Below are 18,134 nucleotides of genomic sequence, written 5' to 3'. Positions count from 1 at the left end.
CCAGTGTCCCAGTGTCCTAGTGTCTCCGTGTCTCAGTGTCCCAGTGTCCTAGTGATCCAGTGTCCAAGTGTCTAAATGTGCCCTTGTCTCCGTGTCCTAATGTCCCAGTGTACTAGTGCCTCTGTGTCTCCGTGTCACAGTGTCCCAGTGCCCTAGTGTCCTAATGTCTCCGTGTCTCCATGTCCCAGTGTCCTAGTGTCTCAGTGTCCCAGTGCCCTAGTGTGTCTATGTCCCAGTGCCCCAGTGTCCCATGGTCCTAGTGTCTCTATGCCGCCGTCTCTTAGTGTCCCAGTGTCCTAGTTCCTCAGTGTCCCAGTGTCTTAGTGTCTCCGTGTCCCAGTGTCCCAGTGTCCGAGTGTCTCCGTGTCTCAGTGTCCCAGTGTCCTAGTGATCCAGTGTCCAAGTGTCCAAGTGTGTCCGTGTCTCCGTGTCCTAGTGTCCCAGTGTACTAGTGCCTCTGTGTCTCCGTGTCACAGTGTCCCAGTGCCCTATTGTCCGAGAGTCTCCGTGTCTCCATGTTCCAGTGTCCTAGTGTCTCAGTGTCCCAGTGTCCTAGTGTGTCTATGTCCCAGTGTCCCAGTGTCCCATGCCTAGTGTCTCTGTGCCGCCGTGTCTCAGTGGCTTAGTATCGTAGTGTCTCTGTGCCTCAGTGTTCCAGTGCCCCAGTGTCCCAGTGTCTCTGCCTCACCGTGTCTCAGTGTCCCAGTGTCCCAGTGATAGTGTCCTCGTGTCTCTGTGTCTCAGTGTCTCTGTGTACCAGTGTCCTAGTGTCTCTGTGTACCAGTGTCACAATGTCTCGGTGTCTTAGTGTCTCTGTGTCTCAGCGTCCCAGTGTCCCAGTGTCCTAGTGCCTCTCTGCCGCAGTGTACCAGTGTCCTAGTGTCACTGTGTCTCTATGTCTCAGTGTCACAGTGACCCAGTGACCCAGCGTTCTAGTGTCTCTGTGTCTCTGTGTCCCAGTGCCCCATTGTTGTAGTGTTCTAGTGTGTCTGTGTCTCCGTGTCACAGTGTCCCAGTGTCCCAGTGTCCTAGTGTCCTAGTGTATCTATGTCTCCGTGTCACAGTGTCCCAGTGTCCTAGTGTCTCTGTGCCTCAGTGTCTCAGTGTCCCAGTGTCCAAGAGTCACTGTGTCTCCGTTGCTCCGTGTCCCAGTGCCCCAGTGTCCTAGCGTCTCTGTGTCTCAATGCCCCAGTGCCCCAGTGTCCTAGTGTCCTAGTGTCTCCGTGTCTCAAAATCCCAGTGTCCCAGTGTCTCCGTGTCTCCGTGTCCCACTGTCCTAATGTCTCTGTGTCTCCGTGTCTCCATGTCCCAGTTTCTCTGTGTCTCAGTGTCCGAGTGTCCCAGTGCCCTAGTGCCACTTTGTCTCCGTTTCACTGTCTCCGTGTCCAGTGTCCCAGTGTCCGAGTGTCTCCGTGTCTCAGTGTCCCAGTGTCCTAGTGATCCAGTGTCCAAGTGTCCAAGTGTGTCCTTGTCTCCGTGTCCTAGTGTCCCAGTGTACTAGTGCCTCTGTGTCTCCGTGTCACAGTATCCCAGTGCCCTAGTGTCTCCATGTCTCCGTGTCCCAGTGCCCTAGTGTCTCAGTGTCCCAGTGCCCTAGTGTGTCTATGTCCCATTGTCCCAGTGTCCCATGGTCCTAGTGTCTCTGTGCCGCCGTCTCTTAGTGTCCCAGTGTCCTAGTTCCTCAGTGTCCCAGTGTCCTAGTGTCTCAGTGTCCCAGTGTCCCAGTGTCCTAATGTCTCCGTGTCCGAGTGTCCAAGTGCACTAGTGCCTCTGTGTCTCCGTATCACAGTGTCCCAGTGCCTTAGTGTCCTAGTGTCTCTGTGTCTCCGTGTCTCAGTGTCCCAGTGTCCTAGTGTCTCAGTGTGCAAGTGTCCAAGTGTGCCTATGTCCCAGTGTCCCAATGTCCTACTGTCTCTGTGCCTCCGTGTCTCAGTGTCTCAGTATCCTAGTGTCTCTGTGTCTCCGTGTTCCAGTACCGTAGTGTCTCTGTGTCTCAGTGTGCCAGTGCCCCAGTGTCCCAGTGTCTCTGCCTCTCCATGTCTCAGTGTCCCAGTGTCCCAGTGAAAGTGTCCTCGTGTCTCTGTGTCTCAGTGTATCTGTGTACCAGTGTCCTGGTGTCCCTGTGTACCAGTGTCACAATGTCTCGGTGTCTTAGTGTTTCTGTGTCTCAGTGTCCCAGTGCCACAGTGTCCTAGTGCCTTTGTGCCGCAGTGTCCCAGTGTCTCGGTGTCCCAGTGTGCCCGTGACCTAGTGTATCTGTGTCTCCGTGTCACAGTGTCCCAGTGTCCTAGTGTTTCTGTGCCTCAGTGTCTCAGTGTCCAAGTGTCACTGTGTCTCCGTTGCTCAGTGTCCCAGTGTCCCAGTGTCCTCGGTTTTCTGTGCCTTAGTGTCCCAGTGTCCTAGTGTCTCTGTGTCTCTGTATCTCAGTGTCTCGGTGTCCCAGTGTGCCAGTGTCCTAGTGTATCTGTGTCTCCGTGTCACAGTGTCCCAGTGTCCTAGTGCCTCTGTGCCTCAGTGTCTCAGTGTCCCAGTGTCCAAGTGTCACTGTGTCTCCGTTGCTCCGTGTCACAGTGTCCCAGTGTCCTAGTGTCACTGTGTCTCCGTTGCTCCGTGTCCCAGTGCCCCAGTGTCCTAGTGTCTCTTTGTCTCAATGCCCCAGTGCCCCAGTGTCCTAGTGTCCTAGTGTCTCCGTGTCTTAAAGTCCCAGTGTCCCAGTGTCCTAGTGTCTCCGTGTCTCGGTGCCCCAGTGTCTCTGTGTCTCTGTCTCTCCGTGTCCCAGTGTCCCAGTGTCTCCGTGTCTCCGTGTCCCACTGTCCTAATGTCTCTGTGTCTCCGTGTCTCCGTGTCCCAGTGTCTCTGTGTCTCAGTGTCCGAGTGTCCCAGTGCCCTAGTGCCACTTTGTCTCCGTTTCACTGTGTCTCCGTGTCCCAGTGTCCCAGTGTCCGAGTGTCTCCGTGTCTCAGTGTCCCAGTGATCCAGTGTCCAAGTGTCCAAGTGTGTCCGTGTCTCCGTGTCCTAGTGTCCCAGTGTACTAGTGCCTCTGTGTCTCCGTGTCACAGTGTCCCAGTGCCCTAGTGTCCTAGTGTCTCCGTGTCTCCGTGTCCCAGTGTCCTAGTGTCTCAGTGTCCCAGTGTCCTAGTGTGTCTATGTCCCAGTGTCCCAGTGTCCCATGGTCCTAGTGTCTCTGTGCCGCCGTCTCTTAGTGTCCCAGTGTCCTAGTTCCTCAGTGTCCCAGTGTCCTAGTGTCTCAGTGTCCCAGTGTCCCAGTGTCCTAATGTCTCCGTGTCCGAGTGTCCAAGTGTACTAGTGCCTCTGTGTCTCCGTATCACAGTGTCCCAGTGCCCTAGTGTCCTAGTATCTCTGTGTCTCCGTGTGCCAGTGTCCCAGTGTCCTAGTGTCTCAGTGTGCAAGTGTCCAAGTGTGCCTATGTCCCAGTGTCCCAATGTCCTACTGTCTCTGTGCCTCCGTGTCTCAGTGTCTCAGTATCCTAGTATCTCTGTGTCTCCGTATTCCAGTATCCTAGTGTCTTGGTGTCTCAGTGTGCCAGTGCCCCAGTGTCCCAGTGTCTCTGCCTCTCCGTGTCTCAGTGTCCCAGTGTCCCAGTGATAGAGTCCTCGTGTCTCTGTGTCTCAGTGTCTCTGTGTACCAGTGTCCTGGTGTCTCTGTGTACCAGTGTCACACTGTCTCGGTGTCTTAGTGTCTCTGTGTCTCAGTGTCCCAGTGTCCCAGTGTCCTAGTGCCTTTGTGCCGCAGTGTCCCAGTATCCTAGTGTCACTGTGTCTCTATGTCTCAGTGTCACAGTGACCCAGTGACCCAGTGTTCTAGTGTCTCTGTGAATCTGTGTCCCAGTGCCCCATTGTTGTAGTGTTCTAGTGTGTCTGTGTCTCCGTGTCACAGTGTCCCAGTGTTCTAGTGTCTCTGTGTCTCAATGCCCCAATGCCCTAGTGTCCTAGTGTCCTAGTGTCTCCGTGTCTCAAACTCCCAGTGTCCCAGTGTCCCCGTGTCCTAGTGTCTCTGTGTCTCTGTATCTCAGTGTCTCGGTGTCCCAGTGTGCCAGTGTCCTAGTGTATCTGTGTCTCCGTGTCACAGTGTCCCAGTGTCCTACTGTCTCTGTGCCTCAGTGCCTCAGTGTCACAATGTCCAAGTGTCACTGTGTCTCCGTTGCTCCGTGTCACAGTGTCCCAGTGTCCTAGTGTCTCCGTGTCTCAAACTCCCAGTGTCCCAGTGTCCTAGTGTCTCCGTGTCTCAGTGCCCCAGTGTCTCTGTGTCTCTGTCTCTCCGTGTCCCAGTGTCCCAGTGTCTCCGTGTCTCCGTGTCCCACTGTCCTAATGTCTCTGTGTCTCCGTGCCTCCGTGTCCCAGTGTCTCTGTGTTACAGTGTCCGAGTGTCCCAGTGCCCTCGTGCCACTTTGTCTTCGTTTCACTGTGTCTCCGTGTCCCAGTGTCCCAGTGTCCGAGTGTCTCCATGTGTCAGTGTCCCAGTGTCCTAGTGATCCAGTGTCCAAGTGTCCAAGTGTGTCCGTGTCTCCGTGTCCTAGTGTCCCAGTGTACTAGTGCCTCTGTGTCTCCGTGTCACAATGTCCCAGTGCCCTAGTGTCCTAGTGTCTCCGTGTCTCCGTGTCCCAGTGTCCTCGTGTCTCAGTGTCCCAGTGTCCTAGTGTGTCTATGTCCCAGTGCCCCGGGGTCCCATGGTCCTAGTGTCTCTGTGCCGCCGTCTCTTAGTGTCCCAGTGTCCTAGTTCCTCAGTGTCCCAGTGTCCTAGTGTCTCAGTGTCCCAGTGTCCCAGTGTCCTAATGTCTCCGTGTCCGAGTGTCCAAGTGTACTAGTGCCTCTGTGTCTCCGTATCACAGTCTCCCAGTGCCCTAGTGTCCTAGTGTCTCTGTGTCTCCGTGTCTCAGTGTCCCAGTGTCCTAGTGTCTCAGTGTGCAAGTGTCCAAGTGTGCCTATGTCCGAGTGTCCCAATGTCCTACTGTCTCTGTGCCTCCGTGTCTCAGTGTCTCAGTATCCTAGTGTCGCTGTGTCTCCGTGTCCCAGTGTCCTAGTGTCTCAGTTTCCCATTGTCCTAATGTGTCTATGTCCCAGTGTCCCAGTGTCCCATGGTCCTAGTGTCTCTGTGCCGCCGTCTCTTAGTGTTCCAGTGTCCTAGTTCCTCAGTGTCCCAGTGTCCTAGTGTCTCAGTGCCCCAGTGTCCCAGTATCCCAGGGTCTCTATGTCCCAGTGTCCCGGTGTCCTAGTGTCTCTATGTCCCAGTGTCCTAGTGTATCTGTGTCCTAGTGCCTCTGTGTCTCTTTGTCTCTGTGTCCCAGTGTCTGCATGACTCCGTGTCTCAGTGTCCCAGTGTCCTAGTGTCTCAGTGTCCCAGTGCCCTAGTGTGTCTATGTCCCAGTGTCCCAGTGTCCCATGGTCCTAGTGTCTCTGTGCCGCCGTCTCTTAGTGTTCCAGTGTCCTAGTTCCTCAGTGTCCCAGTGTCCTAGTGTCTCAGTGCCCCAGTGTCCCAGTATCCTAGGGTCTCTATGTCCCAGTGTCCTAGTGTCTCTATGTCCCAGTGTTCTAGTGTATCTGTGTCCTAGTGCCTCTGTGGCTCTCTGTCTCCGTGTCCCAGTGTCTGCATGACTCCGTGTCTCAGTGTCCCAGTGTCCTAGTGTCTCAGTGTCCCAGTGTCCCAGTGTCCTAATGTCTCCGTGTCCGAGTGTCCAAGTGTACTAGTGCCTCTGTGTCTCCGTATCACAGTCTCCCAGTGCCCTAGTGTCCTAGTGTCTCTGTGTCTCCGTGTCTCAGTGTCCCAGTGTCCTAGTGTCTCAGTGTGCAAGTGTGCAAGTGTGCCTATGTCCGAGTGTCCCAATGTCCTACTGTCTCTGTGCCTCCGTGTCTCAGTGTCTCAGTATCCTAGTGTCTCTGTGTCTCCGTGTCCCAGTGTCCTAGTGTCTCACTTTCCCATTGTCCTAATGTGTCTATGTTCCAGTCTCCCAGTGTCCCATGGTCCTAGTGTCGCTGTGCCGCCGTCTCTTAGTGTTCCAGTGTCCTAGTTCCTCAGTGTCCTAGTGTCCTAGTGTCTCAGTGCCCCAGTGTCCCAGTATCCCAGGGTCTCTATGTCCCAGTGTCCCGGTGTCCTAGTGTCTCTATGTCCCAGTGTCCTAGTGTATCTGTGTCCTAGTGCCTCTGTGTCTCTTTGTCTCTGTGTCCCAGTGTCTGCATGACTCCGTGTCTCAGTGTCCCAGTGTCCTAGTGTCTCAGTGTGCAACTGTCCAAGTGTGCCTATGTCCCAGTGTCCCAATGTCCAACTGTCTCTGTGCCTCTGTGTCTCAGTGTCTCAGTAGCCTAGTGTCTCTGTGTCTCCGTGTCCCAGTGTCCTAGTGTCTCAGTTTCCCATTGTCCTAGTATGTCTATGTCCCAGTGTCCCAGTGTCCCATGGTCCTAGTGTCTCTGTGCCGCCGTCTCTTAGTGTTCCAGTGTCCTAGTTCCTCAGTGTCCCAGTGTCCTAGTGTCTCAGTGCCCCAGTGTCCCAGTATCCCAGGGTCTCTATGTCCCAGTGTCCCGGTGTCCTAGTGTCTCTATGTCCCAGTGTCCTAGTTTATCTGTGTCCTAGTGCCTCTGTGTCTCTCTGTCTCTGTGTCCCAGTGTCTGCATGACTCCGTGTCTCAGTGTCCCAGTGTCCTAGTGTCTCAGTGTCCCAGTGTCCTAATGTCTCCGTGTCCGAGTGTCCAAGTGTACTAGTGCCTCTGTGTCTCCGTATCACAGTGTCCCAGTGCCCTAGTGTCCTAGTGTCTCTGTGTCTCCGTGTCTCAGTGTCCCAGTGTCCTAATGTCTCAGTGTCCCAGTGTCCTAGTGTGTCTATGCCCCAGTGTCCCAGTGTCCCGTGGTCCTAGTGTCTCTGTGCCGCCGTCTCTTAGTGTCCCAGTGTCCTAGATCCTCAGTGTCCCATTGTCCTAGTGTCTCAGTGTCCCAGTGTCCTAATGTCTCCGTGTCCGAGTGTCCAAGTGTACTAGTGCCTCTGTGTCTCCGTATCACAGTGTCCCAGTGCCCTAGTGTCCTAGTGTCTCTGTGTCTCCGTGTCTCAGTGTCCCAGTGTCCTAATGTCTCAGTGTCCCAGTGTCCTAGTGTGTCTATGCCCCAGTGTCCCAGTGTCCCATGGTCCTAGTGTCTCTGTGCCGCCGTCTCTTAGTGTCCCAGTGTCCTAGATCCTCAGTGTCCCATTGTCCTAGTGTCTCAGTGTCCCAGTGTCCCAGTGTCCTAATGTCTCCGTGTCCGAGTGTCCAAGTGTCCTAGTGCCTCTGTGTCTCCGTATCACAGTCTCCCAGTGCCCTAGTGTCCTAATGTCTCTGTGTCTCCGTGTCTCAGTGTCCCAGTGTCCTAGTGTCTCAGTGTGCAAGTGTCCAAGTGTGCCTATGTCCCAGTGTCCCAGTGTCCCAATGTCCTACTGTCTCTGTGCCTCCGTGTCTCAGTGTCTCAGTATCCTAGTGTCTCTGTGTCTCCGTGTCCCAGTGTCCTAGTGTCTCAGTTTCCCATTGTCCTAGTGTGTCTATGTCCCAGTGTCCCAGTGTCCCATGGTCCTAGTGTCTCTGTGCCGCCATCTCTTAGTGTTCCAGTGTCCTAGTTCCTCAGTGTCCCAGTGTCCTAGTGTCTCAGTGCCCCAGTGTCCCAGTATCCCAGGGTCTCTATGTACCAGTGTCCCGGTGTCCTAGTGTCTCTATGTCCCAGTGTCCTAGTGTATCTGTGTCCTAGTGCCTCTGTGTCTCTCTGTCTCTGTGTCCCAGTGTCTGCATGACTCCGTGTCTCAGTGTCCCAGTGTCCTAGTGTCTCAGTGTCCCAGTGTCCTAATGTCTCCGTGTCCGAGTGTCCAAGTGTACTAGTGCCTCTGTGTCTCCGTATCACAGTGTCCCAGTGCCCTAGTGTCCTAGTGTATCTGTGTCTCCGTGTCTCAGTGCCCCAGTGTCCTCGTGTCTCAGTGTGCAAGTGTCCAAGTGTGCCTATGTCACAGTGTCCCAATGTCCTACTGTCTCTGTGCCTGTGTGTCTCAGTGTCTTACTATCCCAGTGTCTCTGTGTCTCAGTGTCCCAGTGCCCCAGTGTCCCAGTGTCTCTGCCTCTCCGTGTCTCAGTGCCCCAGTGTCCCAGTGATACTGCCCTCATGTATCTGTGTCTCAGTGTCTCTGTGTACCAGTGTCGTAGTGTCTCTGTGTACCAGTGTCACAATGTTTTGGTGTCTTAGTGTATCTGTCTCTCAGTGTCCCAGTGTCCCAGTGTCCTAGTGCCTCTGTGCCGCAGTGTCCCAGTGTCCTAGTGTCACTGTGTCTCTATGTCTCAGTGTCACAGTGACCCAGTGACCCCGCGTTCTAGTGTCTCTGTGTCTCTGTGTCTCTGTGTCCCAGTGCCCCATTGTTGTAGTGTTCTAGTGTGTCTGTGTCTCCGTGTCCCAGTGTCCCAGTGTCCCAGTGTCCCAGTGGCCTAGTGTCACTTTGTCTCCGTTGCTCAGTGTCCCAGTGTCCCAGTGTCCTCGGGTCTCTGTGCCTTAGTGTCGCAGTGTCCTAGTGTCTCTGTTTCTCTGTATCTCAGTGTCTCGGTGTCCCAGTGTGCCAGTGTCCTAGTGTATCTGTGTCTACGTGTCACAGTGTCCCAGTGTCCTAGTGTCTCTGTGCCTCAGTTTCTCAGTGTCCCAGTGTCCAAGTGTCACTGTGTCTCCGTTGCTCCGTGGCACAGTGTCCCAGTGTCCTAGTGTCACTGTGTCTCCGTTGCTCCGTGTCCCAGTGCCACAGTGTCCTAGTGTCTCTGTGTCTCAATGCCCCAGTGCCCCAGTGTCCTAGTGTTCTAGTGCCTCCGTGTCTCAAAGTCCCAGTGTCCCAGTGTCCTAGTGTCTCCGTGTCTCAGTGCCCCAGTGTCACTGTGTCTCTGTCTCTCCGTGTCCCAGTGTCCCAGTGTATCCATGTCTCCGTGTCCCACTGTCCTAATGTCTCTGTGTCTCCGTGTCTCCGTGTCCCAGTGTCTCTGTGTTTCAGTGTCCCACTGTCCTAATGTCTCTGTATCTCCGTGTCTCCGTGTCCCAGTGTCTCTGTGTCTCAGTGTCCGAGTGTCCCAGTGCCCTAGTGCCACTTTGTCTCCGTTTCACTGTGTCTCCGTGTCCCAGTGTCCCAGTGTCCGAGTGTCTCTGTGTCTCAGTGTCCCAGTGTCCTAGTGATGCAGTGTCCAAGTGCCCAAGTGTGTCCTTGTCTCCGTGTCCTAGTGTCCCAGTGTACTAGTGCCTCTGTGTCTCCGTGTCACAGTTTCACAGTGCCCTAGTGTCCTAGTGTCTCCGTGTCTCCGTGTCCCAGTGTCCTAGTGTCTCACTGTCCCAGTGCCCTAGTGTGTCTATGTCCCAGTGTCCCAGTGTCCCATGGTCCTAGTGTCTCTGTGCCGCCGTCTCTTAGTGTCCAGTGTCCTAGTTCCTCAGTGTCCCAGTGTCCTAGTGTCTCAGTGCCCCAGTGTCCCAGTATCCTAGGGTCTCTATGTCCCAGTGTCCTAGTGTCTCTACGTCCCAGTGTTCTAGTGTATCTGTGTCCTAGTGCCTCTGTGGCTCTCTGTCTCCGTGTCCCAGTGTCTGCATGACTCCGTGTCTCAGTGTCCCAGTATCCTAGTGTCTCAGTGTCCCAGTGTCCCAGTGTCCTAATGTCTCCGTGTCCGAGTGTCCAAGTGTACTAATGCCTCTTTGTCTCCGTGACACAGTGTCCCAGTGTCCTAGTGTCTCAGTGTGCAAGTGTCCTAATGTGTCTATGTCCCAGTGTCCCAATGTCCTACTGTCTCTGTGCCTCAGAGTCTCAGTGTCTCAGTATCCTAGTGTCTCTGTGTCTCCGTGTCCCAGTATCCTAGTGTTTCTGTGTCTCAGTGTGCCAGTGCCCCGGTGCCCCAGTTTCTCTGCCTCTCCGTGTCTCAGTGTCCCAGTGTCCCAGTGTCCCAGTGATAGTGTCCTCGTGTCTCTGTGCCTCAGTGTTTCTGTGTACCAGTGTCCTAGTGTCTCTGTGTACCAGTGTCACAATATCTCGGTCTCTTAGTGTCTCTGTGTCTCAGTGTCCCAGTGTCCTAGTGTCACTGTGTCTCTATGTCTCAGTGTCAGAGTGACCCAGTGACCCAGCGTTCTAGTGTCTCTGTGTCTCTGTGTCCCAGTGCCCCATTGTTGTAGTGTCCTAGTGTGTCTGTGTCTCCGTGTCACAGTGTCCCAGTGACCCAGTGTCCTAGTGTCTCTGTGTCTCAGTGCGCCAGTGTCCTCGTGTCACTGTGTCTCCGTTGCTCAGTGTCCCAGTGTCCCAGTGTCCTCGGGTCTCTGTGCCTTAGTGTCCCAATATCCTAGTGTCTCTGTGTCTCTGTATCTCAGTGTCTCGGTGTCCCAGTGTGCCAGTGTCCTAGTGTATCTGTGTCTACGTGTCCCAGTGTGCCAGTGTCCTAGTGTCTCTGTGCCTCAGTTTCTCAGTGTCCCAGTGTCCAAGTGTCACTGTGTCTCCGTTGCTCCGTGTCACAGTGTCCCAGTGTCCTAGTGTCACTGTGTCTCCGTTGCTCCGTGTCCCAGTGCCACAGTGTCCTAGTGTCTCTGTGTCTCAATGCCCCAGTGCTCCAGTGTCCTAGTGTCCTAGTGCCTCCGTGTCTCAAAGTCCCAGTGTCCCAGTGTATCCATGTCTCCGTGTCCCACTGTCCTAATGTCTCTGTGTCTCCGTGTCTCCGTGTCCCAGTGTCTCTGTGTTTCAGTGTCCCACTGTCCTAATGTCTCTGTGTGTCCGTGTCTCCGTGTCCCAGTGTCTCTGTGTCTCAGTGTCCGAGTGTCCCAGTGCCCTAGTGCCACTTTGTCTCCGTTTCACTGTGTCTCCGTGTCCCAGTGTCCCAGTGTCCGGGTGTCTCTGTGTCTCAGTGTCCCAGTGTCCTAGTGATGCAGTTTCCAAGTGCCCAAGTGTGTCCTTGTCTCCGTGTCCTAGTGTCCCAGTGTACTATTGCCTCTGTGTCTCCGTGTCACAGTTTCACAGTGCCCTAGTGTCCTAGTGTCTCCGTGTCTCCGTGTCCCAGTGTCCTAGTGTCTCAGTGTCCCAGTGCCCTAGTGTGTCTATGTCCCAGTGTCCCAGTGTCCCATGGTCCTAGTGTCTCTGTGCCGCCGTCTCTTAGTGTCCAGTGTCCTAGTTCCTCAGTGTCCCAGTGTCCTAGTGTCTCAGTGCCCCAGTGTCCCAGTATCCTAGGGTCTCTATGTCCCAGTGTCCTAGTGTCTCTATGTCCCAGTGTCCTAGTGTATCTGTGTCCTAGTGCCTCTGTGGCTCTCTGTCTCCGTGTCCCAGTGTCTGCATGACTCCGTGTCTCAGTGTCCCAGTGTCCTAGTGTCTCAGTGTCCCAGTGTCCCAGTGTCCTAATGTCTCCGTGTCCGAGTGTCCAAGTGTACTAATGCCTCTTTGTCTCCGTGACACAGTGTCCCAGTGCCCTAGTGTCCTAGTGTCTCTGTGTCTCCGTGTCTCAGTGTCCCAGTGTCCTAGTGTCTCAGTGTGCAAGTGTCCTAATGTGTCTATGTCCCAGTGTCCCAATGTCCTACTGTCTCTGTGCCTCCGAATCTCAGTGTCTCAGTATCCTAGTGTCTCTGTGTCTCCGTGTCCCAGTATCCTAGTGTCTCTGTGTCTCAGTGTGCCAGTGCCCCAGTGCCCCAGTTTCTCTGCCTCTCCGTGTCTCAGTGTCCCAGTGTCCCAGTGTCCCAGTGATAGTGTCCTCGTGTCTCTGTGTCTCAGTGTTTCTGTGTACCAGTGTCCTAGTGTCTCTGTGTACCAGTGTCACAATATCTCGGTCTCTTGGTGTCTCTGTGTCTCAGTGTCCAGTGTCCTAGTGTCACTGTGTCTCTATGTCTCAGTGTCACAGTGACCCAGTGACCCAGCGTTCTAGTGTCTCTGTGTCTCTGTGTCCCAGTGCCCCATTGTTGTAGTGTCCTAGTGTGTCTGTGTCTCCGTGTCACAGTGTCCCAGTGTCCCAGTGTCCTAGTGTCTCTGTGTCTCAGTGCCCCAGTGTCCTCGTGTTACTGTGTCTCCGTTGCTCAGTGTCCCAGTGTCCCAGTGTCCTCGGGTCTCTGTGCTTAGTGTACCAATATCCTACTGTCTCTGTGTCTCTGTATCTCAGTGTCTCGGTGTCCCAGTATGCCAGTGTCCTAGTGTATCCGTGTCCCCGTGTCCCAGTGTCCTAGTGCCTCTGTGTCTCGGTGTCCCAGTGTGCCAGTGTCCTAGTGTATCTGCGTCTCCGTGTCCCCGTGTCCCAGTGTCCTAGTGCCTCTGTGTCTCCGTGTCCCAGTGATAGTGTCCTAATGTTTCTATGTCTCAGTGTCCCTGTGTACCAGTGTCCTAGTGTCTCTGTGTCTCTGTATCTCAGTGTCTCGGTGTCCCAGTGTGCCAGTGTCCTACTGTATCTGTGTCTCCGTGTCCCCGTGTCCCAGTGTCCTAGTGCATCTGTGTCTCCGTGTCTCAGTGTCCCAGTGTCCCAGTGATAGTGTTTCTGTGTCTTATTATCTCAGTGTCCCTGTGTCCTAGTGTATCTGTGTCTCAGTGTCCCTGTGTACCAGTGTCCTAGTGTCTCTGTGTCTCTGTATCTCAGTGTCTCGGTGTCCCAGTGTGCCAGTGTCCTAGTGTATCTGTGTATCCGTGTCCCCGTGTCCCAGTGTCCTAGTGCCTCTGTGTCTCCGTGCCCCAGTGTCCCAGTGTCTCTGTCTCTCCGTGTCTCAGTGTCCCAGTGTCCCAGTGATAGTGCCTCTGTGTCTTAGTATCTCAGTGTCCCTGTGTCCTAGTCTCTCTCTGTCACAGTGTCCCTGTGCATCAGTGTCCTAGTGTATCTGTGTACCAGTGTCACAGTGTCTCAGTGTCCTAGTGTCTCTGTGTCTCAGTGTCCCAGTGTCCTAGTGTCTCAGTATCGCAGTGTTCCAGTGTCCTTGTTTCACTGTGTCACCATATCTCAGTGTCCCAGTGACCCAGCGTTCTAGTGTCTCTGTGTCACTGTGTCCCAGTGTCCCATTTTTGTTGTGTCCTAGTGTCTCTGTGTCTCCGTGTCACAGTGTCCCAGTGTCCAAGTGTCACTGTGTCTCCATTGCTCCGTGTCACAGTGTCCCAGTATCCTAGTGACACTGTGTCTCCGTTGCTCCATATCCCAGTGTCCTAGTGTCTCTGTGTCTCAATGCCCCAGTGCCCCAGTATCCTAGTGTCCTAGTGTCTCCGTGCCTCAAAGTCCCCGTGTCCCAGTGTCCTCGTGTCTCCCTGTCTCAGTGTCCCAGTGTCCCAGTGTTCTATGGTCTCAGTGCCCCAGTGCCCCAGTGTCTCTGAGTCTCCGTGTCTCAGTATCCCAGTGTCCCAGTGTCTCCGTGTCCCAGTGTCTCAGTATCCTAGTGTCCCAGTGCCCTAGTGCCTCAGGGTCTCAGTGTCTCAGGGTCTCATTGTCCCAGGGTCCCTGTGTCCTAGTGTCTCTGTGCCTCTGTGTCTCAGTGTCTCAGTGTCCCAGTGCCCTATTGTCTCTGTGTCTCAGAGTCCCAGTGCCCAAGTGTCCTAGTGTCACTGTGTCTCCGTTGCTCAATGTCCCAGTGTCCTAGTGGCTCAGTGTCCCAGAGTCCCAGTGTCCTGGTGTCCTAGTGTCTCTGTGTCTCTGTATCTCAGTGTCTCGGTGTCCCAGTGTCCCAGTGTCCTACTGTCTCTGTGCCTCGGTGTCCCAGTGTTCAGTGTCCTAGTGTCTCTGTGTGTCCGTGTCTCAGTGTCCCAGTGTCCTAGTGTCTCCGTGTCTCATTGTGCCAATGACCTAGTGTCTCAATGTCCCAGTGTCCCAGTGCCCGAGTGTCTCCGTGTCTCAAAGTCGCAGCGTCCCAGTGTCCTAGTGTCTCTGTGTCTCCGTGTCTCTGTGTCCCAGTGCCCTAATGTCTCTGTGTGTCCGTGCCTCAGTGTTCCAGTGTCCTACTGTCTCCGTTTCTCAGTATTCCAGTGTGCCAGTGTCCCAGTGTCCTAGTGTCTCCATGTCCCAGTGTCCCAGTGTCCCAGTGTCCTAGTGTTTCAGTGACCCAGTGTCCCAGTGTCCTAGTGTCTCTGTGTCTCCGTATCTCAGTGTCCCAGTGTCCTCGTGTCTCTGTGCCTCAGTCTCCCAGTGACCTAGTGCATCTGTCTCTGTATTTCAGTGTCTCGGTGTCCCAGTGTGCCAGTGTACTAGTGCCTCTGTGTCTCCGTGTCACAGTGTCCCAGTGCCCTAGTGTCCTAGTGTCTCCGTGTCTCCGTGTCCCAGTGTCCCAGTGTCTCAGTGTCCCAGTGCCCTAGTGTGTCTATGTCCCAGTGTCCCAGTGTCCCATGGTCCTAGTGTCTCTGTGCCGCCGTCTTTTACTGTCGGTGTGTCCTAGTTCCTCAGTGTCCCAGAGTCCTAGTGTCTCAGTGCCCCAGTGTCCCACTGTCCTAGGGTCTCTATGCCACAGTGTCCTAGTGTCTCTATGTCCCAGTGTCCTAGTGTATCTGTGTCCTAGTGCCTCTGTGTCTCTCTGTCTCCGTGTCCCAGTGTCTGCATGACTCCGTGTCTCAGTGCCCCAGTGTCCCAGTGTCCCAGTGTCCTAGTGTCTCCATGTCCCAGTGTCCCAGTGTCCCAGTGTCCTAGTGTTTCAGTGACCCAGTGTCCCAGTGTCCTAGTGTCTCTGTGTCTCCGTATCTCAGTGTCCCAGTGTCCTCGTGTCTCTGTGCCTCAGTCTCCCAGTGATCTAGTGCATCTGTCTCTGTATTTCAGTGTCTCGGTGTCCCAGTGTGCCAGTTTACTAGTGCCTCTGTGTCTCCGTGTCACAGTGTCCCAGTGCCCTAGTGTCCTAGTGTCTCCGTGTCTCCGTGTCCCAGTGTCCCAGTGTCTCAGTGTCCCAGTGCCCTAGTGTGTCTATGTCCCAGTGTCCCAGTGTCCCATGGTCCTAGTGTCTCTGTGCCGCCGTCTTTTACTGTCCCAGTGTCCTAGTTCCTCAGTGTCCCAGAGTCCTAGTGTCTCAGTGCCCCAGTGTCCCAGTGTCCTAGGGTCTCTATGCCACAGTGTCCTAGTGTCTCTATGTCCCAGTGTCCTAGTGTATCTGTGTCCTAGTGCCTCTGTGTCTCTCTGTCTCCGTGTCCCAGTGTCTGCATGACTCCGTGTCTCAGTGCCCCAGTGTCCCAGTGTCTCTGTGTCTCCGTGGCTCAGTGTCCCAGTGTCCCAGTGTCTCCGTGTCCCAGTGCCTCAGTATCCTAGTGTCCCAGTGCCCTAGTGTCTCAGGGTCTCAGTGTCTCAGGGTCTCAGTGTCCCAGGGTCCCTGTGTCCTAGTGTCTCTGTGTCTCAGTGTCTCAGTGTCCCAGTGTCCTAGTGTCTCTGTGTCTCAGAGTCCCAGTGCCCAAGTGACCTAGTGGCACCGTGGTCTCTGTTGCTCAGTGTCCCAGTGTCCTAGTGGCTCAGTGTCCCAGAGCCCCAGTGTCCTGGTGTCCTAGTGTCTCTGTGTCTCTGTATCTCAGTGTTTCGGTGTCCCAGTGTCCCAGTGTCCTACTGTCTCTGTGTCTCGGTGTCCCAGTGTTCCAGTGTGCTAGTGTCTCTGTGTGTCCGTGTTTCAGTGTCCCAGTGTCCTAGTGTCTCCGTGTCTCATTGTGCCAATGTCCTAGTGTCTCAATGTCCCAGTGTCCCAGTGCCCTAGTGTCTCCGTGTCTCAAAGTCCCAGTGTCCCAGTGTCCTAGTGTATCTGTGTCTCCGTGTCTCCGTGTCCCAGTGTCCCAGTGTCCTAATTTCTCTGTGTGTCCGTGCCTCAGTGTTCCAGTGTCCTAGTGTCTCCGTGTCTCAGTGTTCCAGTGTGCCAGTGTCCCAGTGTCCTAGTATCTCCATGTCCCAGTGACCCAGTGTCCTAGTGTCCTAGTGTCTCTGTGTCTCCGTATCTCAGTGTCCAGTGTCCTCATGTCTCTGTGTCTCAGTCTCCCAGTGTCCTAGTGTATCTATCTCTGTATTTGAGTGTCTCGGTGTCCCAATGTGCCAGTGTACTAGTGTCTCAATGTCACAGTGCCCCAGTGTCCTAGTGCCTCCGTGCCCCAAAGTCCCCGTGTCCCAGTGTCCTAGTGTCTCCCTGTCTCAGTGTCCCAGTGTCCCAATGTTCTAGTGTCTCAGTGCCCCAGTGTCCCAGTGTCTTTGCATCTCCGTGCCTCCGTGTCCCAGTGAGCTAGTATCTCAGTGCCCCAGTGTCCCAGTGTCTCCATGTCACATTGTCCTAGTGCCCAGTGTCCCAGTGTCTTTGTGTCTCTGTCTCTCCGTGTCTCAGTGTCCCAGTGATAAGTGTCTCCGTGTATCTGCGTCTCAGCGTCTCAGTGTTCCAGTGTCTCAATGTCTCTGTGTCTCTGTGTCTCCCTGTCTCAGTGTCCCAGTATCCTAATGCCTCTGTGTCTCCGTGTCCCAGTGTCCGAATGTCTCAGTGTGCTAGTGTCCCAGTGTCCAAGTGTCTCTATGTCCCATTGTCCTAGGGTCTCTGTGTCTCTGTCTCAGAGTCCGAGTGTCCCAGTGTCCTAGTGCCTCTGTGTCTCTGCATCTCAGTGTCCGAGTGTCCCAGTGTCCACGTGCCTCAGTGTCACCATGTCTCAGTGTTGCAGTGCCCTAGTGGCTCTGTGTCTCCCTGTCCCACTGTCCCAGTATCCAAGTGTCTCCGTGTCTCAGTGCCCCAGTGTCGTAGTGTCTCTGTGTCTCCGTGTCTCAGTGTCCCAGTGCCCCTGTGTCGCTGTGCCTCTGTGTCTCACTGTCCCAGTGCCCCACTGTCCTAGTGCCCCTGTGTCCTAGTGTCTCTGTGTCTCCGTGTCCCAGTGTCCCACTGTCCTAGTGTCCCACTGTCCTAGTGTATCAGTTCCCCAGTATCCCAGTGTCTCCGTGTCCCAGTGTCCTATTGTCTCTGTTTCTCACTATCCCAGTGTCCCAGCGTCTCTGTGTCTCAGTGTCTCAGGGTCTCAGTGTCCCAGGGTCCCTGTGTCCTAGTGTCTTTGTGTCTCTGTGTCTCTGTGTCCCAGTATCCCAGTGTCCCAGTGTCCTAGTGTCTCAGTGTCCCAGTGCCCCAGTGTCCTAGTATCACTGTGTCTCCATTGCTCAGTGTCCCAGTGTTCCAGTGTCCTAGTGTCTCTGTGTCTCAATGTCCCATTGTCCCAGTGTCCGAGTGTCTCCGTGCCTCAGTGTCCCAATGTCCTAGTGCCTCTGTGCCTCAGAGCCACAGTGTCCCAGTGTCTCTGTGTCTCCATGTTTCAGTGTCCCAGTGTCCTAGTGTCTCTGTGTCTCCGTGTTTCAGTGTCCCAGTGTCCTAGTGTCTCTGTGTCTCAGTGCCACAGTGTCCCAGTGTTTCTGTGTCTCCATGTCCCAGTGCCCCAGTGTCTCTGTGTCCCCGTGTCTCAATGTCTCAGTGTCCCAGTGTCACAATGTCCCAGTGTCCTAGTGTCTCAGTGTCCCATTGCGCCGTGTCTCAGTGTCCTACTGTCTCTGTCTCTCCGTTTCTCAGTGCTCCAGTGTCCCAGTGTCCTAGTGTATCTGTGTCTCCGTGCCCCAGTGTCTCCGTGTCTCAGTGTCCCAGTGTCCCAGTGTTCTAGTGCCTCAGTGCCCCAGTGTCCCAGTGTCTATGTGTCTCCGTGTCTCCGTGTCCCAGTATCCCAGTGAGCTAGTGTCTCAGTGCCCCAATGTCTCCGTGTCACATTGTCCCAGTGCCCCAGTGTCCCAGTGTCCTCGTGTCTCTGTGTCTCTGTCTACCAGTGTCCCAGTGTCTCTGTGTCTCCGTGTCTCCGTGTCTCCATGTCCCAGTGTCCCAGTGAGCTATTGTCTCAGTGTCCCAGTGTCTCCGTGTCTCATTTTCTCAGAGTCCCAGTGTCCCAGTGCCCTCGTGTCGCTGTCTCTCCATGTACCAGTGTCCTAGTGTCTCTGTGGCTCCGTATCGCAGTTGTGCCTGTGTGCCAGTGTCCCAGTCTCTCTCTCTCTATTCATGTCTCAGTGTCCCAGTGTCCTAGTGTCTCTGTGTCTCAGTGTCTCAGTGTCTCAGTGCCTTTGTGTCCTAGTGTCACTGTGTCTCCGTTGCTCCATGCCCCAGTGTCCCAGTGTCCTAGTGTCTCTGTGTCTCAGTGTCCCAGTGTCCTAGTGTATCTGTCTCTGTATCTCAGGGTTTCGGTGTCCCAGTGTGCCAGCGTACTAC

Source organism: Pristiophorus japonicus, chromosome 17 (assembly GCF_044704955.1).
Source record: "Pristiophorus japonicus isolate sPriJap1 chromosome 17, sPriJap1.hap1, whole genome shotgun sequence".
Taxonomy (NCBI): Eukaryota; Metazoa; Chordata; class Chondrichthyes; family Pristiophoridae; genus Pristiophorus; species Pristiophorus japonicus.
Note: the sequence above shows the minus strand (reverse complement) of the source record.